General features: G+C 43.4%; 1 long non-coding RNA gene across 1 annotated transcript in view; it reads left to right on the top strand.

Annotated features, from left to right (window-relative positions):
* LOC120301304 overlaps positions 1–24,164 on the top strand; it is a 132,481-nt gene that overhangs the window by 70,374 nt on the left and 37,943 nt on the right. The window contains exon 2 of the long non-coding RNA XR_005554858.1: positions 15,923–16,099. This is a non-coding gene — a long non-coding RNA (uncharacterized LOC120301304). The remainder of the gene's footprint in view (positions 1–15,922; positions 16,100–24,164) is intronic.

Below are 24,164 nucleotides of genomic sequence, written 5' to 3'. Positions count from 1 at the left end.
GTGGGTCGGGACCCCATTTGGGGTCGAACAACCATTTCACGGGGGTCGCCAAACAACGCAGTCCGCCATTTCCCCCCCCCCTTTTCTTTAGCTGTGCTACTCCCTTTTATTCTATTGGCTTTTGAAAGCCAATAGAATAGACTCTCTTGAATAGAGTCTAATTCTATTGGCTTTCAAAAGCCAATAGGAATTGTCCAGGCTGTCTCTGTCCTGCTGAGCCCGCCAAAAGTCCCATTCTGCAAACGGTGCTGCACCAGTTGAGTAGTCCTCGACTTACGACGGGTTGAGTAGTCCTCGACTTATGACCGGTTGGGGGTCACGGCATTAAAAAGGTTGAGAACCACTGATCTAAAGCCTTTCTATCCACCTCTTTTCTTTTCTAGTTATATTAAATAAATTAATAAAGTAATGAATGTATTCATTAAATTTATTTTATCCTTGTTTTGGTGTTAGTTTAATCCTATCATTTAATATATATAGTCTCTCTCAGACATATTATACTCTTCTTCTAAATTGCAACTACAAAGTTCATCTCTTACATCATAAACTATACTGGTACATCTACACATTATGCTTATACAGGTAGTCTTGTACAACAGTTCATTTAGTGACCGTTCAAAATGACAACAGCACTGAAAAATGTGACTTATGACATTTTTCACACTTACGACCACTGCAGCATCCCTATGTTCATGCTTGGCAACTGGCTCATATTTATGACACTTGCAGTGTTCCAGGGTCATGTGATAACCTTTTGCAAACTTTTGACAAGCAAAGTCAATGGGGAAACCAGATTCACTTAACAACCAGGTTACTAACTTATCAGTTGCAGCGATTCACTTAACAAATGTGGCAAGTAAAGTTGTAAAATGGGGCAAAACTCACTTAACAAATGTCTCACTTAACAACAGAAATTTTGGGCTCAGTTGTGGTTGTAAGTCAAGGAATACCTGTATTTCTATATTATTGTGCCCAATGTTATATTTTCTCCCTTAAACTGCCAATTGGTGAAACACTTAACCAAAAGACCTACATGGGCATTTTCATTTGCCTCTCCTATTCCTGCTCTAGAAAAAAAGAGGAGAAGAAGTGAATGACCAGCACCAAGTTGGATGGACTCAGTTACAGTGGCGATAAGTGCATCATTTGGAGACTTGAAAGAACAGGGCTTTGTGTTCAAGAGCTACATCTTTACAGAGCCCTGGTGGCACAGTGGTTAGAATGCAGTATTGCAGGCAAACTCTGCCCACAGCCTGGAGTTCGATCCTGATGGGGTTTAAGTTTGACTCAGCCTTCCATCCTTCCAGGGTCGGTAAAATGAGGAACCAGATTGTTGGAGGTAATATGCTACATTTGTAAACCACTCAGAGAGTGCTGTAAAGCACTGTGGAGTGGTATATACGGGGTCAGTCAAAAAGGACTCAAATGTCTACACACCAGTGCACAGAGTATGAGGAATAAACAGGATGAATTCAAAATTCAAGTAAATGAGGGCAGATATGATGTTGTTGCCATAGCGGAAACTTGGTGGAATGAAACCCACAAATGGAATATACAGCTAGAGGGATTTAAATTATTTAAAAGGAACAGACTAAATAAAAAAGGAGATGGAGATGCAGTATATATAAGAAATAACTACATCTCTACAGAAATAGAACACAACAATGATGAAAACTGTCTTGAATGCATCATAAAAAGGGGGAAAAATGATATTGCCGTAGGTATATACTATAGGTCAACTAACTAAACAATGAAATAGATGAACTTTTTGCTAGTCAGTTAACTAAGGTATTTAGGAAGCATGTCACAAGGGGGACTTTAACTATCCTGATATCAACTGGGAAACAAACACTGCATCAAGTAGAAAATCAAACAGTTCCTGACAAACTTAGCAGACAATTTTGTCTCCCACAAAGTAGAGAAGGGAACTAGGAGAAAGCCATATTGGACTTAATTCTCGCTATCACAGTTGAAATGATAAAAGGTGTTGAAGCTACAGGAACCTTGGGGGGGGGGGATTGATCATGCAATATTACAATTCAACATTATGCAAGCAAAAGCAATAGAATAAAGTCAAACTAGAGTCTTGGACTTTAAGAGAGCTAATTTCAATAAACTTAGAGCTTGGGAAGGATTCCATGGATGAGAATCCTCAAGGGGAAAACAGCCCAAGAAGCTTGGAAAACTTTGAAAAGTAAGATTATAAAAGCCCAGTCTAGCACAATACCAATGAAGAAGAAAAATAACAGCTCTCAAAAGAAACCAGCATGGCTGCATAAAAGAACTCTCTGATAAATTGAAAGATAAAAAGGACAGGTATAAAAAGTGGAAAGAAGGGCACATAACTAAGGCAGAATATCAGCAATTAGCCAGAGCCTGCAAAGATGAAGTGAGGAAAGTTAAGCTCAAAATGAACTAAGGCTTGCGACAAAAGTCAAAAATAAAAACAAAAAAAGCTTCTTTCAACATGTAAAAAACAAGGAGAAAGCCAAGGAAACAATTGGTCCATTAATGGGAGAAAGTGGCAAGAAGGTGACAAGCAACAGGGAGAAAACAGAACTGCTTAATTCATTTTTTGCATCTGTCTTTACACAAAAGGAAAAAACAGTACAACCTATCAAAAACAGTATCGTAAAAAATAGATTAGAAACACCAATTAAAATATGCAAGAAAATGGCAAGTAAGCACCTGTCCGCTCTAGACGAGTTCAGATCACCAGGACCAGATGAATTATACCTCAAGGTTCTGAAGGAACTGGCAGATGTGATCTCAGAACCACTGAACTATATCTTTCAAAGATCCTAGAGCACCGAGGAACTACCAAAGGACTGGAAAAGAGCTGATGTAGTTCCCTCTTGAAAAAAGGGGAAAAAATGGATCCAGGAAACTACAGACCTATCAGCCTGACCTCAATATATGCAGTGCAGTATCCCAATGCTCTGTTTCAGGCCCAGTACTCATCAACATCTTCATCAATGATTTGGATGAGGGGATAGATGGGGAATTCATCAAATTTGCAGATGACACCAAGCTGGTAGGAATAGCCAACACTCCAGAAGATAGGCTTAAGATATAGAAGGACTTGAATACTGGGCCCTATCTAACAAAATGAATTTCAATGGGGGGAAAAGTTAGGTTCTACATTTAGGCAAGAAACACTAAATGCACAGGTATAGTATAGGTCAGACATGTCAAACACACGACGTTATGTGACGTCGCGCAACATATTGGGACCATTTTGCCATTGCTGGCAATGGGGTGGGCATGGCTTCCAGATGACACATCTGGCCCGCGGGCGGCAGTTTGACACCCCTGGGAGAGGTGGTACCTGGCTCTGTAGTAGTAACGGTGAGAGGATCTTAGACTCCTAGTGGACAATCACTTAAATACGACCTTTGGTCGCCATAATGTAAAAAAAGATGTTGAGACTCTAGAAAGAGTGCAGAGAAGAGCACAAAGATGATTAGGGGACTAGAGGCTAAAACATATAAAGAACGGTTGCTGGAATTGGATATGTCTAGTTTAATGAAAAGAAGGATGAGGGGGGACATGATAGCAGTGTTCCAATATCTCAGGGGCTGCCACAAAAAAGAGGGAGTCAAGCTATTCTCCAAAGCGTCTGAAGGCAGGACAAGAAGCAATGGATGGAAACTAACCAAAGAGAAAAGCAACCTAGAACTAAAGAGAAATTTCCTGACAGTCAGAATAATTAATCAGTGGAACAACCTGCCTCCAGAAGCTGTGAATGCTCCAACACTGGAAATTTTTAAGAAGAGATTGGACAACCATTTGTCTGAAATGGTATAGGGTTTCCTGCCTGAGCAGGGGGGTTGGACTAGAAGACCTCCAAGGTCCTTTCCAATTCTGTTATTCCGTTATATACTGTAAACCTAAGTGCTATTGCTATCTATTTATGTGGTCACTAGGAACTAAAAACAATTTAATGGTGCATAATCAATTCTTCCACCGATAGATTACCATGGAAGGGTGCATGTAACTAGCTTGGGACTATTGGGAAAAGTACAATTTAGAATAATCTGATGTTGGCGAAGGACAGTAGGAGCAATTAAGGACTTTATTTATTCAAAATTTAAAGAAAAGAAAAGAATCAGTATACTAGCTTCTTAATGAACACCACAAAATATCAATATTAATAGAGAAGAGATCTTATTTTGAGCCAAGAGGATTGGTTGTCAGGCTACAAATTATTTAGAAAGCTCAGTTCATCCAGACCATTGTACTGAAACTTTGAATCAAGCTAACAATTTCCCATGCCTTCACGGGTAGCAAAGATTTGCTCTTTTAAGGAGGAGGACCACCCTTGAGAGTTGTGTACCCCTGTTGCGTAACTTGAATTTCACTAAATTTCTCAATCTTGAAAGAAATCTTTTTTGGTACTCTTAACAAAGAGACTTCCATAGTTTCTTTGTGTATAATTTTAAATTCATTAATTGGAATGAAATTCCCCATTGCACGATGGTAACATAAATGTTGATACTTGGTTTCTGCTGTACCATCTGTTCATTTGAGAATAATGTCAACTTACACCATTAGATCAAATTTAAGTTTCCCTTCTTATTCTTCCAAGTTCCTGAGAAGCTATTTAGGTCGCCGACATACTTTCTTCATGTGTCATTTGAGAATTTTCTTAATTATTTTTTCATCCTCATTCTTGCAGTCATTATCAGCTTTTGATATAGGGAGGATGGCCAGCTGCCATTAGCTGCATTTACCCCATGTAAATGTACTCAACAGTACAGACAGTCATGGACTGTACCATCTGTTAAAGGACTTATTTCCTTTTTGAGCAACTACTCTGAACTGTAAAGCTTGATTTAAACTTGTCTGCAATTGTGAGTAGAGTCATGAAGAGTATCTGTTGCTGACCCATAATACTGAAGATGGGGAGTGGGTGGAACTGGCAAAATAAAGTTCAGGAGGGACAAAAGAGAATGTGTAGGAGGAGAACAGATAGAGCTGGAGGATGGATTTAAATGTGTCATCAGCTTAAGAGTCGTTACATTGCCACAAGCGATCCATGTCCAGCCTCCCTCCTTGAAATTCATTGACTCTTAATCTAGGGCCAGTTTAGTGCTAATCATTAGTTGATTAGATTTTTGTTTATAGGCTTGAGCAATAAAGCTTCTGAACTGCAATTTAAAGTATGGTCCTAATCCTTTGCGCTTGACAGAATGTCATGTTATATTTAATAAAGTCATAGAAGTTGGTGTTCCAAGTTCTGATGGTTTCCTAAATGCCTTCAAGAGGGGATTAGATACACATTGGAAGAGAAGAATTGTTGCTGATGGATCTTTCTCTGTGTATATAGGAACAGTAATAGTATGGTATTCTTCTAATTGTCAGGGATTCTAGAGACCCAGAGAGATTATCTTGAAGAAACTATACAGAAATTATTTCCACAACATGTACATGAACATGCTGTTACTATAACCTTTACAACCATTCTTTCAGTGATCATTTGAAGTTACAACAGCATTGAAAACGGTGACTAAGTTATGACCAATTTTCACACATACTCCATGTGTCATGTTATCAAAATCTGAGTACTTGGCAACTGGCATGTACTGTATTTATGATTCTTGAACTGTCCCAAGGTCATGTAATCACCCATTTGTAACCTTCCTAGCTGGCTTCTGGCAAGCAGTCGATGGCGGAAGCCAGATTCACTTAATGATGTGATTCACTTAATAGCTGCAGTGATTCACTTAACAAATCTGGCAAAATGGGGCACTTAACAACTGCCTTGCTTAGCAACAGAAATGTTGGACTCTATTGTGGTCGTAAGTCAAGGACTACCTGTATCAGTAAAGTACAGTTCCAGTCAAAGATGTGAAATTGGCTTCCCATTCTGGTCTATCTTGAAGGGTTGAGAGGCATGGTTGAACAAATCATGCCTCTCAAGTGGTGAACAAATCTCACAGCCACTCTATAAGCAATCCACATCATGTTTGAGCATTTCTCAGTTACACCATCAACACCTACTATTTTAAAATGTCCCCATAGCATTTTTGACTCCCTTTCTTGGACACGAACATTTAACATATCATTCGGTTTATTTTTGCTCTTTGAAGTATCATTATCATTCCCATACAAATCTTTAAAATGCCAATTTCCCCTCACTTTGGTTTCATCTCAGATAATTTTATCACTTCAATCTTTAATTCCATTCACACTGCAGGAGTTCTATTTCTATCACAATTGCCTTGCATTTTCTCTGCCTCTTTTAATCATTTCTTGTTCTCTTTGGCTCCCTACTTCGTAGTTATATTTTTGCTTCTTGCTCACAATATACAGTATATTTTATCCTATTTTTTGTAGCAATCATTCTGTCACACTGTTGGCCTTTTGGCCTCATCTTGGTCTCTCTCAATTCATACTTCCATCAAGCTTCCTTTTTATCCTTTCTGTTGGGGTAACTCTACACCCTTCCATATCACTGTCTAATATAATTGTTTTAATTCTGTACAGTCATTTTTGCAGTGTCATCTTTCTGCATGTCCACTTGCCATTCATTCTGTTGGGAGATGAATCATTCTAATAGCTTTAAAAAAAACCAGTCTTTTTCTTCCTGCAGCATTCTACTTTTACTTCAGCCTCTTTCACTTCTTTATTTGTTTTATTTCACAAATTTACATAGTTGTCCATCTCATAACAAGGAATTCTGGGCAGCATACAAGCAGAATAACAATTAAACCCATATAATTAAATTAACAATTAAAACCATATAATAATATAAATAAATCAACCATAAATAACAGCAAAAATAAAACTTAAAAAGAACCCCAAGACAGCAAGATAACTACCACAATTTAGCCTCATAGAATCACTTTGAAAGCTCACCTATGGGATCCCCAGGACTGATGGAAGAACTGGGTTTTGAAGGCTTTCTGGAAGGCTAACAGAGATGGAGCTAATGTCACCTCAAAAGGAATGGTGTTCCAGAGGACATGGACCACAGCCGAAAAGGCATGTCTCCTACTTAGCAGATGGGAACCAGAGCATACCTCTTCTGCTGGATCTGAGGGGATGAGTAGATGTAACTGGATCTGAGGGGATGAGTAGATGTAACTGGAAAGAGATGGTCCCTCAAATAATCTGGCCCCATAACACGTGCCATCCTAGAGTCACACATGTGCCGTCCTAGAGTCACACATCAGTGTAGCCACATTCTGCACCAGCTAAAGATTACAGATACTGTTCAAGTGTCCATGTAGAACATGTTACAGTAATCCATTCTGGAGATGACCAGGGCAGCAGTGACATGGAATAGAGGCTCATGATCCAGGAAGACATACAGCTGGCACACAACACAAAATTGTGCACGACTGCCACCTACTCGTCGAGTAGGAGTCTAGAGTCTAGAAGGACTGCAAGGCTGCACACTGAATCAACCCCCACAGCTTCCAGGCACCAGGGCAAGGCATCAGTTGCATCACTTAATTGTCCAGGGATGGAGATATATGACTGGATATCATCAGCATTCTGATGGTACCTCACCCCATGAGATGAATGATCTCAACATCAAGTTGGAGTGGAGAGTACCAAATCTTATGAAAACTCCTCATAATAGGGGTCAAGGGGGGATATCTCACTCCAAATTAACACCAGCTGGTAGCCCTGTAGCTTGGAAGTGAACCAGCACAATACTGTGTCACACACTCCCACTTTCCTTTTCTTCTATGTGTATTTTTCCCAAGATGTACATTATCAGATGTCTCCCATTTATAATTTTGCATTGTCTGTGTGTTCATGTTCTTCACTAACTCTGTCTTTCATCATAAACAACCAGACATTCATGCTTTGAATTTACATACATCCTTTAGCTTGAAGTATGTTTCAACAGACTAAATGTCAGCTGTCCTCTGCCTGCTGCCAACAAACAAGTGACCAGCAAACTTTAGTGCAAAGAAAAAGTCAGCACCGGGAGTAAATTGCTCCCAGCGCTTTACATAGACGTGCCCCGCCCTCCAACCCCACCCCAATCAGCAAGCAAGCATCCGGTCTATATGGATAAAAGGCGTAGTTAAATGTCCGCCTTTCCCCCCTCCAGGGGATGCAGCGCAGCCTTTACAGTTCCAGCTGTTCTATCTGGCAACCAGGCAACGTTCTGCCCCTTCCCCCCCTGCACCCAGCGAGAGGGAGAGGCAGCTGAGATGAGAGGCGGTCCCCCCCCCGGCGTCCGGCTGGCTTGCTTCAAACGCCCAGCCGGCAGTAGGGACGTTCCCGGTGTGTGTAGACACGGAGGAAGGCGCCTGTGGCTCATGGCAGCCTCGCCGACTCCCAGCTTATGTCCGGGAGCCAGGACGACTCCCAGCTGCTTCTCGGGAGCCAGACCGATGCGCGGAAGCCAGGCCAACTCCCAGCTGACTTTCGGGAGTTGGGCGGTGCATAGCGGTTCCGCCAACTCCCAGCTGACATCCAGACACTGGGCTGACTCCCAGCTGGCTATCAGGAGCCGGGCGGTGCATGGCGGTCCTGCCGACACCCCGCTGATGTCTGGACGCCTGGCTGACTCCCAGCTGACTTTCAGGAGTTGGGCGGTGCTCAGGGCCATCATACGGATGTCGGCCGGCTGCTGGCTGCTTCTTCCCCATCGCCCACTGGCTTATGTCAAGCCCAGGGGCTTGACAGGTGGCCCCTTCTACCAGGGCCCCACCTAGAAGGCAAACAGAAGCAGGTGAGCATACGACAATTCTATTGGACCGTTCTGCAGACCCACCCCCCGGCTTTCCAGGGTTCTGGTGATGGAAGGCCCGCACTAGCCGTGGGGCGTGGACATCCCCCCTCTGTACCCACGATGCCTCCGAGAGAGGGTACCCCTTCCACTTAACCAGATATTGGACTTGTTTGTGACAGATTTGGGAGTCCAAGATCTTTTGTATCTCATACAGGTTGCCAGAGACCGGGCCCAGTGGCTTGTTTACCAGCCCCTGTGGGGATCCTTTCACCAGTTTTAGCAGGCTCCCATGGAACACAGGGTGCACCTTCCGGTAAGGCAGCTACAGCCTTACGGTCACTGGGTTAACAACCTGGACCACTTGGAAAGGACCTACATACTTGGGGCCCAGTTTTTTACAGGGCAACCCCAAATGTAGGTATTTGGTGGACAGGTACACCCAATCACCCACCTGAAAGGTCTGTGCTCTGCCCTTTTTTTGTTGGCCTGTGCCTTCGTTTCCGCCTCCGCTTTCACTAATGCTTTCTTTACCTTTCCCCACATGCCTTCCAAACATGCCATCTGCTCCTGGGGTGTACAGGGTAAGAGGGTCCCTTGGGGCCATTCAGGGATAGGGACGAAATCCACCCCATGCACCACCCGAAAAGGAGCAAACCCTCTGCTGCTATGCACAGTGTTGTAGGCCACTTCGGCAAATGGGAGCAGATCGACCCAGTCTGTTTGCTGGTAGGAGGCGTAACATCGTAAGTAGCGCTCCACCATTGCATTTGCCTACTTAGCCGCTCCGTTGGTACTGGGGTGGTATGCTGAGCTGAGGCCTTGGAATGACCCTATGTACCAGATAAAGTCCCGCCAGTATCGTGCTCTAAACTGCACCCCCCGATCCGATATAATACGCCGGGGCACCCCATGGGGATGGTAGACATGGTCGGCGAACAACCTGGCCAATCGCCGGGCTGATGATAGCCCCTTGCATGGGATAAAATGGGCCTGTATGGAGAGCAGGTCAATCACAGTCCAGATAAAGGTGTGCCCTCGGTTCTCTGGTAATTCTACGATAAAGTCCATGGCGATATCCTCCCATGGCCGGGTTGGGTCTGCTACTGTCTGCAATAAGCCCAGAAGCTTTCCTGTATGGGGCTTGGCGGTGGCACAGATGTGGCACCCTTTCACATAGGCCTCTACGTCCACCTTAACCTGAGGCCACCAGAATTGATGCCGTAGGTGTAATGTTTTCAGGAAGCTGAAATGGCCCGCCTGTTTGGCATCGTGACACCGCTTGAGAACCACTCGCCTCAGGACATCTGGGACGTACAATTTGTTGCCTTTCCAGGCCAACCCCTCCCTCCGTGTCAGGAGGCCTGGGTGGTCCTTCAACCAGGTATCGCTCTGGACAGCCATTTGTAGCTCCTGGTTCAGATCACCCGCCAACCGGCGAGGAATCGCTTGAGCCACGCTCTGTTGGTAAGGAGGCATAATCGCTTGTACAACCTCCTCCCGCCTGGTATGGTACTGGGGTATGCGGGACAACACATTGGCCAAGAAGGTCTTTCCTCCCGGCACATACTTCAGGGTGAACTGGAATCGGTGGAAGAATTGGGCCCACTGGACATGCTTGGATGACAGGCATCTCGGTGTCTGTAGGACTTCGAGGTTCTTATGGTCCGTCGAATGGCTTTGTTGCCCCCTCCAGCAAATGCCTCCATGTCAAGAGAGCCCACCGCACCGCAAAGGCCTCTGTCTCTCAAATTGCCCATGCCCGCTCAGCGGCTGAAAACTTCTGTGATGTGTATGCACACGGCTGCAACAACCCTTGGCCATTCCGTTGTATCAGCACAGCCCCCACTGCTACATCACTGGCATTGGCTTGGATTACAAAGGAGTTTTCAGGATCCGGCTGGAGTAGGACCGGTTCCTTGGCAAACAGGGCTTTCAGATCCTCGAACGCTTTCTGACAGGCCATAGTCCAATCCAATGGCTGTCCGGGGCGTGGCTTACTTGCTGTGTGCTTTGCGCACAGCAAGTCAGTCAGGGGAAGGGCTACCGTGGGAAAGGAAGGGATGAATTGCCTGTAAAAATTGGCAAAGCCCAGAAAACTCTGCAGCTGGCAATGAGTGCGAGGCGCCTGCCAGTCCAACACTGCTCTCATCTTATGAGAGTCCATTTCCATGCTGTCCCCTGATATTCTATACCCCAGGTAATCCAGCCGGGCCCGGTGAAACTTGCATTTGGAGAATTTCACAAAGAGGTGGGCATCCAACAGTTTCCCAGTACCTGCCTGACCAGGTGGACGTGTTCCTCCAAGGTGGTCGTATAAATGAGAATATCATCCAAATAAACCCCACAGTATAGGTGTTCATGCAACACCTGGTTAATAAGTTGCATAAACACCGCAGGGGCCCCTTGCAGGCCGAAAGGCATTACCTGGAATTGATAGCTGCCGAGCGGGCAGTCTTTCACTCATCATCGCCTTTATACGGACTCTGTAATAGGCCTCCCGCAGGTCCAACTTCGTGAACACATGCCCCATACTCAGGTGGGCCAGGAGGTCTTTCATCAACGGGAGCAGGTATAGGTGCTCTACACAAACTGCATTAATCCCTCGGAAGTCCACACAGAGCCGAAGGGAACCGTCCTTTTTCTCCTTGAACCGGACTGGGGCGGCTATCCATGACCAAGCTGGTTAGATGAACCCCTGGGCCAGGTTCTGGTCAATATAATGACGTAACTCCTTCAGCTCCCTGGGCGTCATAGCGTACATCTGGGGTTTGGGCAATTTGGCTCCTGGTATATCAATCGCGCAATCAGTGGCATGGTGAGGTGGCAGGACGTTGCACTCCTGCTCACTGAAGACTTCGGTGAGATCACTGTACACTTCTGGGAAGGGGCTGTCCTCCCTGGGTTCCGTCAACTCTACCTCCCTTTCCTTGCACTCTACCTCCCTTTCCCCAGAGTCCTGACCAGGGGCTTGGGGACCCACCCCAATATGTAGCCTCCAGTATCCCCCTTCCCACCATATCGTAGGGCCCCATTTGTCTAGCCAGGCCAAGCCCAAAATCAGTGCCTCAGTCATAGACGGGATGACTATGAATCGGAGGATCTCCCAATGAGTACCCATTTCCAGCCAGACAGGTTCTGTTATGAGAGTAGCTGGTGCCCCTCCCAACAGAGACCCGTCCACTTGTTCAAACCGGATAGGGTGAGCCAGCCGCTGCACTCTGATCCCACTCTCCTCTGCCACCCCCTTGCTTATCAAGCACCGGGTGCACATGAAATCAATGAGGGCTTGGTAACCCCTTCGTTGCCCTGTCTGTGGATTAGTCAGTGTAATGGGTAGGACGAAAGGCTTTATGGGCTCACTTACCATAGGATCATTGGCTACATCGTCCTCGCTGTCGTCAGCCACCAGACGGTATCTTGTCGCGGCTGTTGCCTCCTCCTCCTCCACCGGGAGCAACTGTCAAGATGTGACCCCCTTCGGCTGCTGCGCTGCTCTTAGCCTGTCGGGTGTCCTTTTAGTGTTGGGAGTAGGCTTTCCAGGGGTCAAGGAAAGAACCTGCTCTGTGGCCCGGCTGGTTACACTGAAAACAGCAGAAGGGCATTCCGGCCGGTTGGACCCTTTGCCCCTCCTCCTGTAGCTCCTCCACCAACCTTCATGATATGGCCAGCTCCTCTCCACACAGGCTGGGACTGTGCCTGCGGTGCACCCAGAGTAAACCTTCCTACCGTGGAGGCGAGTGGAGCAGGAGGACTTCGCAGTCATGGACTAGCCAGACAGAACTGGCCCGAGTCGGGATGTCTGGCTGGTGCCTCCATCCAACGCCATGAAGCATCCTCTCCTGTAGCTGTCCATCTTGACCATGAGGAGGTGTCTTGGTACCCTACCTCCCTGAACCGGTCCCTCAAAATATCCATTGTATATTGTCTGGGAGCGGTGGAATAGATCCACTCATCCTCCTCCTCTCCCGTCAGCCGTCTCTCCCACCAGTCCATCAAAGGGGCCCTGAGCCCCGGTGTAGCTGCCTGTCTGGGCTCCAGATTGGCCAATGCAGGGCTGTGCCACCATTCCCCCGACGCGGCAGGAGCCCCAGCCGCCTGGGTCTCACCTGCAGGGGCTGCAGGCCATGGTTCCACCACCTTGGGCCTGACTACTGGCTGCAGCTCCTGGGGGTCAGGTTCAGGCCCTGTTGCTCCAGCTGGCCCTGTCAGCCTCATCTGCCACCAGAGGAGTCCCCTGTTTACCCTCTGCCATCTCAGTAGAAGCCAAAAAATGATAGGCAATAACAGGGGAACAGGAAAATAATGAGTGCTGACTTACTATCAGCTGTCCTCTGCCTGCTGCCGACAAACTCCAGACACAGAAGGAACAAGTGACCAGCAAACTTTAATGCAAAGAAAAAGTCAGCATTGGGAGTGAATTGCTCCCAGCACTTTACATAGACATGTCCCACCCTCCAACCCCACCCCAATCAGCAAGCCAGCATCCGGTCCATATAGATAAAAGGCGTAGTTCAATGTCCGCGTTTCCCCCTTCCAGATGCACCAGTGCAGCCTTCGCAGTTCCAGCTGTTCTATCTGGCAACCAGGCAACGTTCTGCCCCTTCCCCCCTGCACCCGGCGAGAGGGAGAGGCAGCTGAGGTGAGAGGCAGTCACCCCGGCGTCCAGCTGGCTTGCTTCAAACGCCCAGCCGGCGGTAGGGACGTTCCCAGCGTCCGTAGAGACGGAGGGAGGCACCTGTGGAGCATGGAGGCCTCACCTACTCCTAGCTGATGTCCGGGAGCTGGGCCGACTCCCAGCTGCTTCTTGGGAGCCGGGCCGATTCCCAGCTGACTTTTGGGAGTTGGGTGGTGCATAGCGGTTCTGCCGACACCCAGCTGACATCCAGACGCTGGGCCAACTCCCAGCTGGCTGTCGGGAGCCGGGCGGTGCATGGCGGTTCCGCCGACACCTCGCTGACATCTGGATGCCCGGCTGACTCCCAGCTGACTTTCGGGAGTCGAGCGGTGCTCAAGGCCATCATACGGATGTCGGCTAGCTGCTGGCTGCTTCTTCCCCGTCCACCACCGGCTCATGTCAAGCCCAGGGGCTTGACACTAAACTTAAATTATACATTCAAAACAATTTTTCCCCTAAAGAGATACATATCAAACCATCGCCCCTCTCATTTATTCTTGTTCTTGAGTCTCAAAATGGCCTAATCACTTTTTCTATACTCTGCCATCTCATTCCATTCCAATCCATTCAGAATAATTATTTCCCCTGGATCATTTTCATTCAGAATGTTCAGAAATTTTCTCCAAGCTTATTTTAGGTTTTTCTATTTATTGGAGACTCTATCTATCTATCTATCTATCTATCTATCTATCCATCCCTCCCTCCCTCCCTCCCTCCCTCTCTCCCTCCCTCAAATTTAGAGATCACCCATCTCATTCATAGAGTGATTGTAATGTATTGGCCACAACTGTTTTAAATCACTTGCTTAATGTCTGACCTACATTGCTGTATTGTTTAACAGTTGCTGTTAACTGAAAGCCAGACTGGCTGTCTCCAAGCTGATAATGAGGTTTGGGGTGGGAAACTGTTACTTTAAACCTATTGGTTGCCACCTAGAGGCTAACTGTATAAATAGCTGTGCAGCAGCCTTTAGGACTGCTTCTGTTCTGAGTTAATAAACTTGTTTGCTGTTTCAACACTCTGCCTCCTTCAATGCTTAAAGAACTGAAGATATACCAGTGATTCTGAAAGATATACCAGTGATTCTGAAAGATATACATAACAAGGATAACCTACCTCTCAACTGCCGGAGGATTTCTGTTTTCGTATGCATCCATGTGAATCTAGAGGACATCATCAATACTGTTTGTTCAGTGGTTTTACTCCTTCCTGAGTGAACAGCTTCAGGCCAGTAATGGGGGGGGTGCATTTACCAGTCAATTACTCCATTGTGGAGTGTTGCAGGTTTTCTTCCCTCTCTCCCCTGTTTATCATTGATGTGAAGCTGCTGAGAGCGATGATCCATCTATGCTGAGGATACTCATATTTACCACCTCAGGCCAGGCTGGGCCCAGTGGTTCGACAGAAGTCCTAACCCAGTGTCCGGAGGCTGTAAGAAATAGAAGGGGGAAAAACAATTGAAAATGAATTTTGGCAAAATAGAATTACTGTTTGTCTAGAAAACATTTGGCTCTGTAACTACTCCAGGAGTGATGGGAGTCATTGAAGGAGCAGGTCCATTGTCTGGGGGACATTTTACTCTCACCAAAAATGCTGGATAGTCCATGGTAGGGGAGGGGGACTTTGCCCTGATTTGGTGGTGCACCAATTGTATTCTTTCCTAGAAAAGGAGACATTACCAGTGATTCACACCTTTGTCACTTCCTAGATAGATTATTATAGAGCACCTTACATGAATTGTTTTCGAAGGCTATTTACAAGCTACCCAGCCGTTACTTGCATATAGCTCTCCCAGGATCTGCATTGGTTCCCAAATACAGACTTCAAATAGAATCTGCAATGTTAGTTTTGACACTTATTGCTCTGTATGACTTGGCACCTTGGTACCTGCAGGACTTTGTGCTTGAATTGGATTCTGTCTAGGTAGAGCACACATGCCACAAAGGGATACCAAAGGTTCTTCTCCAATATGAGATTTGGGAGAGAAAAGGACAATTATGCCATTTTATAGTACCACCTACTTATCTGATCAGCCCCAAGCCAGAAATCCTAATGTTACTATTGCTTCTGCCCTTTAGGAAGGCTGTAAAAGTGATATTATATGGAGGAGCTTTTGGCTAAGATTTGGTCTTGTGATGCTTACTTCATAGCTTAACATATGGGATTGAATCACAGTCATTTGTTTTGATGTGACTTTGTTAGGATGACTATCTCTATTATTGTACACTACTACTGTATGTGTTTTTGTGGAGTGGCAGTATGAAAGGGAGGAAATTGGTTTTCCTGTATTGTGCTAGCATGTTCACATATCACCCTAGCTACGATATGGTTATCTTCGATTATCTTTGATTTTTATCTTTGATTAAAATCAAAAGTGAGTAGATGCACAGATGTTCAAGGATTTGTGGCTCTGCGTAAATCCACAAGCCATCACAAGATGGGTGGGTCTTCCAGGTTTGACCCAAAGAAGCCCAAAATATTAACAATAAAAGCCAGTTTTCTTGTTTTGTTTTGCTTTCTAAATTTTCTGTTGCTCTTCTCCCTTGCAGGCCTCAGGAGGTGGTATTTCCTTCATTCAGTCCCCCTGCCTACTCAGGAGTTCTGCAGCTGTAATGGCTGCTGGCTGGTGAACTGGGAAAACTTCGAAAGGAAGGAATACCAAGTCCACCAAGCTGGAAGAGAGCATGAAAAAAAGTCGCAGTGTCCTTGCTGTGACTGCAGATGAGGTGAGCAGAGCACTTTTTATGGCTGTATCTCAATGGGCTTTGGGGTAGTTGCTCGCTAAATTGTGTCCTTTTTGGAGTAAAAAAATTGCCCTATTGGGGGGGGAAGAGCTCATGGTTTTTACCTTATGACAGCAAGACAAATGGAGATATGATGTGTTTTATTATCTGCTTATCTGTTTATTGTCACTCTATTAATTTGGAAAAACAGACTAGTTTTTTTTTAAAGACAATAACTGGAAGACTGATGACATGGTCTAGGCCAGTGGTTCTCAACCTTTTTAATGCCGCAACCCCCAACCGGTCGTAAATCGAGGACTACTCAACCGGTCGTAAGTCGAGGACTACTCAACCGGTCGTAAGTCGAGGACTACTCAACTGGTGCAGCACCGTTTGCAGAATGGTACTTTTGGCGGGCTCAGCAGGGCAGAGACAGCCTGGACAATTCCTATTGGCTTTTGAAAGCCAATAGAATTAGACTCTATTCAAGAGAGTCTATTCTATTGGCTTTCAAAAGCCAATAGAATAAAAGGGAGTAGCACAGCTAAAGAAAAGGGGGGGGGGAATGGCGGACTGCGTTGTTTGGCGACCCCCGTGAAATGGTTGTTCGACCCCAAATGGGGTCCCGACCCACAGGTTGAGAACCACTGGTCTAGGCTGTTCAAAGCTAGATAGCCTGCAGAGCAATCTTGTTAAAAGATTAACAAGATTAAGATGCAGCCACGATATTTTTCCCTTCGAAATGTATCTTCAATTGTGAAGAAAGAACTGTCTGGGTCATCACTTAGAAGGATAAAATGGGCTTATATGCAGCATGCAAAAAATAAAAAAACACCTCAAAATGAGAGCAACTCCATTTGAGAATGATCATTCACTTTATATATTCATTTACAAATGAAATAATCCCAATTCCATTTAAAAATATTTAAACATGATTTGTTTTGTATTCCTCACTTCAAAAATTCCCAAAAAGTTTTTTTTGCCCACACTTTTTTTTAATCATGTATATGAACAAATAAATTGAAATGAAAAGGGCAGCTTTTTCTAACAGGTGCCCTGGAAAAATTACTGGAGCAGCCATTTAAATAGATAACAGTTATTCATAAAATAGTTCTCTGTAGTACTTTTCAACTTTTTCTTTCTGCTTGCCTTCTTATGTTGCAAGTGAGTATTTCAGATCGTAGAATCGTAGGGCTGGAAGGGACCTCTGAGGTCTTCTAGTCCAACCCCCTGCTCAAGGCAAGAGATCTTATACCATCCTGGACAAATGGTTGTCTATTCTTGAAAACTTCCACAACCTCAGGAGCTACCATTATTCCATTGATTAATTGTTCTCACTGTCAAAAAATTTCTCCTTACTTCTAGCTTGGGTCTCTCTTTAGCAAGCTTTCACCCACTACTTCTTGTCCTGCCCTCTGGTGTCCTAGAGAATAAGTCAATCCTCTCTTTTTTTTGTGACAGCCCCTCAAGTACTGGAAGACAGCTATCATGTCCCCCTCCTCAGTCTTTCTCTTTGATAGGCTAGACATTCCTAGCTCCCTCAACTGTTCTTGATATGATTTAGCTTCCAGCCCCTTTATCATCTTTGTTGCCCTTCTCTGCACACTTTCCAGGGTGTCAACATCTTTCCTGTATCATGGTGACCAGGAACTGGATGCAATATTCCAAGGGTGGTCTCATCAGCATAGTGTAAAGCAGTCCTATTACGTCTTGTTGTCTTGATGCTATCTTTCTGATGATGCAACCTAGGACTGTATTGGCTTTTTTGGCAGCTGCAGCACACTACTGACTCATACTTAAGTGATGTTCCATTAGGACAGATAGATGGTTAGCAATATGTAAAGAAGCTGCATATTACTTGTCTATCTTTCTGTTCCCAGCATACACAGGCAAATCCTGTACACAGCTATGTAACCGTTAAGCCTGGCCCACAAAAGAGACACTTTCTTAGCCTTAAAAAAAAAAAAAAAGAGAGAGAGAGAGAGAGCGCTCTAAAGGTCTCTGCCAAATAGCAAAACAGCAATGGAGGTTTCATCACTAATGTAGTTGTCCAATTTTTGACATGTGCTGTCTGTAGAAATTATCTGATAATCTTAGCCAATCTTGAAAAAACTAAGTAGGACCTGATTAGTTCTTGGAAGAGAAATTATCAGAGAATCCCATTGCTCTAGACCAGAGGTCCCCAACCAGGGACTGGTTCTGTGGAGAGAGGTTTTTCCACAGACTGGAGGGTGCATGGTTTTGTGTGCTGCCTGCATCCCACAGATGGGGCTTTACTTGTTTGTGCAGACCAGTTGCTGGCATGCTGTAGCCCAGTACCGGTCCACGGACCGGGGGTTGGGGACCCCTGCTCTAGACTAGATTATATTAAAAGACAGAAACAAAAACTATGTATAAAAAAAGAAGGCAATGTCAAACCATTTCTGTATTTTCCCCAAGGAGAAACAATGCTGACATATCTATATGGTCATCAGGCATCCAGCTAACTCCAAGGGAAATACTTTCCAATTCTGCTAATAAGTATATTTGTGCATATACGAAATTTGGCTTGGATTTCCTCAGAGGAAACATGATGAAAATTCTGAACTTAAAAATTGGAGAAGTTACAGTTATCTCTTATGGGAAGAATTGCAGTGATTAAAATGAATGTCCTGCCAAAATTTCTCTTTTTATTTCAAATGTTACCTATTTTAAAGAATGAGGTTAATTTAAATGAATGGCAGAAAGGTATCAACAAATTTATTTGGGCAGGGAAAAACCAAGGGTAAAGCTTAAAATTATGCAAGACTTCCGTGAGAGAGGTGGACTCAAGGTACCGAATCTAAAATTATATTATGATGCTGTGGCTTTAACACTAATTAGTGATTGGGTTGATTTAACAAATGTAGAAATACTCCATTTGGAGGGTTGGGATTTACTTTTTGGATGGCATGCCTATTTAATTTTTAATAAAAAAGTGGATCGGGTTTTTAAATCTCATATTATAAGGATTTTTTTACTTCGGGTTTGGAGGAAATATTATAAAAGTGAGTTTAAAATACCATTATGGGCTATACCTTGGCATGCGATAGAGGGGATAAGGAGTTAAGATGGATAGTGTTTCTTATGCGCAATTACTCAGGTGGGATGGTAAAAATTGGCAGTTAAAATCTTTGGAAGATTTAGCACATGAAAATATTATATATTCATGGTTTCAGTATAGACAAATAGCTGATAGATGGAAGATAGATCGTAATGTGGGTCTGCTCAGAGAAGATGAAAATCTTTTTAAACAAGTAAAAGATCAAAGGCGAACTCACATTAAGAGAATTTATGGGGTGCTAGTAGAACTGGACTCAGAATCAGAACTAATTAAAGAATGTATGATTAAATGGGCACAAAATTTTGGTGAACCAGTTCTACTAGATACCTGGGAAACCATCTGGGTGAGGAATGTTAAATTTACACAAGCCCAGAACTTAAGGGAGAATTTTTACAAAATGTTTTATAGATGGCACCTTGATCCACAAAAAATGTCTCGTATGTATCCTGACTTACAGCCTAAATGTTGGAGATGTGGTTGTTTGGATGCTACTTATTATCATATTTGGTGGTCGTGTAAAAATATAAAAGTCTTTTGGATTAAGATATGGTGGAATATTCAAAGAATTTTTAGAAAGAGGGTAAAATTTACCCCACAATTGTTTTTGTTAGGTATTGTTACTGATTGTGATGCTAAGGAAGTTATATTGATGTTAAATTTGATTACGGCCGCTAGGCTGTTAGTAGGGCAATATTGGAAGAAGGAATCTTTGCCTACCTTGCAAGAGTGGTTTTTTAAAGTTTCTTATTTGGCGGAAATGGCAAAGATTTCGGCTTTCTTAAAGGAGCAATCGCAAGAGAAATTCTTTGCGGTATGGGAAAAATGGATAAATTTTATACAATATAAATTGGATATAAAAAAATATCATTTAGCTTTCTAATAATTTGTATATAAATTTTAATATTTTATAGATTGTACTTTTTTATATCTCTTTTCTTCTTTCTCTTTTTTTTCTTTTTTATTATCTCTTTTTCTTTCAAGTACTTTTTCCTTTTAATACGTATGCTTTTTTTTACATATATTTTATTGTTAATTACTTTATAAATTGTTTATGTAAGGTATTTAGATATATTTATGATTTATATTTTTTCAATTTTTTTAAGATTCTTAAAAATTTTAATTAAGCCTATATTCAGCTCTGGGAAGATCGGGGGGGGGATGGAGAGGGAGGGTTGGGGTGGGTGGGTTAGGGTTGGTTTTTTTTGTTTTTTTTGCTTTTCGTAAAAATATCTAAAAATTTTCAATAAAAAAAAAATTCTGAACTGCTCTTTTTGTCACCCTAAAATTTTGTCCACCACTTAAGATTTTTTATAGTTCTCTTTTCCGGGATATCAGGCAAAAGTAAAGCATTTTTTTTAATTACAAGTAAAAAATGGAGATGGTACAGCACCGCCCTCTGCTGGACCTTATATTTCAGAGAACGCTCTATCTTGTCAATACTGAAATACTTTTTTTTCTTTTTAAGAACTAAAATTGCTCCATAAACAGACAAACTGGCTAATGCAAAATGTGAAACCATAATGTGTTTTGTTTGGCTTCTCAATTTTAAGTATGAATCCAGCAATTGTCTTATATAAACAAGAACTTACAGGTTATTCTGCAAATGTAGCATTAGTAAGTCAGCCATTATTTAAATGAGCTATTATTTTTGCCTTATACATTATTTATGTATTCTGTTTAAATCCTGCCACAATTATATACAGGTTCACAATAAGAAAGAACATAAAAATATATAAGAAAATACAGTAAAATACAGTAAAACCAAATATTCCTCTTGTTGTGCCACCTAATCTAAAGCTCTGTTTTCATCTTTTTCCAGAAACTGAAAACATTGGAAACAAATATACTGTACCTCCAGCAGAGTAGTCACTACAGAGGGCCAGCCCCACTACAGAAAAACAACATTTAGATCATTTATGCAGCCAGCACATTACTGCTATCACTAACTGCTTCTTACTTCTAGGATTTTAAGGCAGTTTTCCAGCTCTACTGAGGGTATTAAAAACTGAAGCTAGAATGAAAAACATATACCTAGCCTAGTGGTGGCGAACCTATGGCACGGGTGCCAGAGGCGGCATTCAGAGCTCTCTCTGTGGGCACACATGCTGTTGCCCCAGCCTTGCCTCCCCCTGCGACCCCCTCCTCTCCATCAACCCCCCTGAAGGAGAGTCCCCCTCGAGCGTGGCCCACACGGAGCAGCACAGCCAAGGACATGGCAGCCAGGCAGCGTAGACAAGATTCTGCCCTCACACCCCATCATGCAGTTGATGCTGCAGGGCGCGGGCAGAGGGTGGGGCCGCCATAGCGCTGCTGGGCTGCATGGCCGATCTGCGGTGGGCCCTGAAGGAGGTGAGTGGTCCTGTGAGCAGGTGGGGCAGGGGATGGGAGGGCAGAGCGAGGGCAGGGCAGGGGGGTGGAGTGGAGGCGGGGCCAGTTTTGGGGCACTCAGTCTCTAAAAGGTTCTCCATCACTGACCTAGCCCATGGTATTCCCAGCTTGGTACTCTCTCTGGGATGGTACAAAGTGGACTCTGCCGGTCCAAAAATGGTGCCCACTTCATTTGAAAGTTGTGTCCACCGCTTGGCGATTTTCTATTCTTTGTGCTTGCATAATGCTGAATTCCAATATTACATGTTCACCTCTTTCTATCATTTTATTTCTGTGAATGAGAACTAAGTCCAGTATGGCTGACCTAGTCTGCAAGGTTTATGAAGAATCTATTCGATTTAGTGTTTGTCTTTGAGTTGATGTCAGGGTAGTTAAAAGTCCCTTACCACTACTGTGCTGTGCTTCCTACATCCCTTGGTTAACTGATTAGCAAAATATTCATCTATTTCCTCTGGTTGGTTGGGTGACCTGTAGTATACACCTATGGCAATGTCATTCTTTTTTCCTTTCACATTGACCTATATGTACTCAAGATGGTTTTTGTCATTGTTCTGCTGTTTTTCTCTAGAGAATAAAATTTATAATAATAAATTAAGGGGGAGGGAAAGAATATTAAAATTGATGATCCAGCAAGGCAGACCAGAATGGGTAAAAAGTGGAGATTGACATCACCATCTCTCTGTTGGCTTGTCACAGTGGATCACCCCCTGGATTGTAGTCTCATTTTAACCACAAACAAATGGCCCACCATCATTCACACACCCACCATAACCCACTGCATATCAATCATCCTCTGTCCAGAGCAACAGATCTGCCAGGGCAGCTTTTCCAAAATGAGCTGTGCTAATAAATAGCAGATGGGGAGCAGCCTACATTCTTTCTGCTTTTCTGTTGCTTGTAGCTCTTTGACTCTGTGTGTATCTGTCTAGTGAGGGAGGACGCTCATAACCATTACAGCTGCTAATTTTATTAAGCCCAGGTGGGTGGGCATTAATAAGGCATTAATAGCTTTCTCCTGTGGGATGTCAAGGCAGAATCCTTATTCTTCCCATCAGGAGATTAGAAGGCCCTCCTGATAGTTTAAAAAGGGCTTTGTGGGAGACCTCAGTAATAACACTCGCTAATTTCCTATGCATCGTTACAAGTAATAATTGTATTACATTTATTCCCTGTAGAGGCAAGAGGTGGTCAGGGTAGCATCTTTTACTGTATCAGGTAGGGGGAAGAAAGCAACAGCTTCAAATTGAAGACACAGCTGTGTATTTTCTCTGGAATTGGAGGCAATATGTCCCATATTAGTGGCTTGGAAATGAGAAAAAGGGTTTAATCATAGGATGCTTGTGAGTATTTAAAGGTAGATAGTTGGTCTCTGTGGGAATGCATATCAAAGTAGAAGGGCCTTGAGTCAGACCAAGCAGGGGATTTCTTTACAGGGTGCCTGGCTGAGGAATTCTGGGAGTTGAAGTCCACAACTCATAAAAGGGCCAAGTTTGAAGACCCTGATTTATAGCTTAATTGCAGCATTTGGTATGTTCAGTCAGCTCATGAAACTTGTATAGATGAACAAACAATTGGTGGAATTAGATGTTCTTGGTAATGTTGAATTTTGCACATATAGAAAATATTACAGTTTGTGCTATGACGGGGTAAGCTTATTGAGTGTGACTGAATTTGCTTTTTCATAGAAACACCTAACTTTTGTGACTGCAGTTTGTACATGGTAACGTTTAAGCCATTAAAATGTATTGTACTTTTTGAAGTTCAATAGAATATTTTGTTTTTGCTTGTACAGATGACAAAAAGACAGCTGTGCTGGATTTATATCCCACAGTAGGTCTCAAATCTAAGGTGACATGTATTCCCTCTTCCCCCACTCCCAATAATCTTGTATTTAAGATGTTCCCCTGAGAGAGAAAATAAACAGAAAAAAAGGACAAACAAGGATAAACATCCTAATTTATGTTCATATTCCCATGCTTCAACTAACTGAATTTTCTTTATATATGATCATGTGACATACAAATATATAGTATACTGTATGTATATGTATACATATAGTATATGTTACATCTGCTCTGGAAGAGAGGGACAGATGGAGATGATTCATTGCCCAACTAGATAATATCATTAATGTACTGATGATGTTACCTAGTTGAGTAATGAAACATCCGCAACTAACAATCAAGCTCAGAGAGCACCAAGGACCCCACAGTTCAACCGGGTGGCAGATATTCTTTTCTATCACATGGAGATGAGGCAAGAGTTGCAAGATGCTGCCTAAAGTTGCTTTGAAAAAATGAGATGGGTAGCATGTAAATTTAATATATAAATAGAAGAGGGAAATGTACATAAATGAAGTAGGAAGCAAGGTTAGTCTTGAAAAACATAGTTTTCTGTCATGGTATCTACAGCTACTTGTACTCCTGTCCATTGCCTTGTTTGTAACAACTTTTTTATGTAGAAGGATCTGTCTCAATCAGAAGTAAGCAAAGAATAACTTTGACATATTCTTTTGGATCTTTTCTCTGACCTTCATTTTATCCATGCTAAAAAAAAAAAAAACCCAAGAAAAATGAATGAATGAATGTAGAGCTCCAG

This window comes from Crotalus tigris, unplaced genomic scaffold, assembly GCF_016545835.1.
Source record: "Crotalus tigris isolate CLP2741 ecotype Arizona unplaced genomic scaffold, ASM1654583v1 scf7180000024375.2447938, whole genome shotgun sequence".
In the NCBI taxonomy this organism is placed as follows: Eukaryota; Metazoa; Chordata; class Lepidosauria; order Squamata; family Viperidae; genus Crotalus; species Crotalus tigris.
This window is presented reverse-complemented; position numbering and strand designations above follow the sequence as displayed.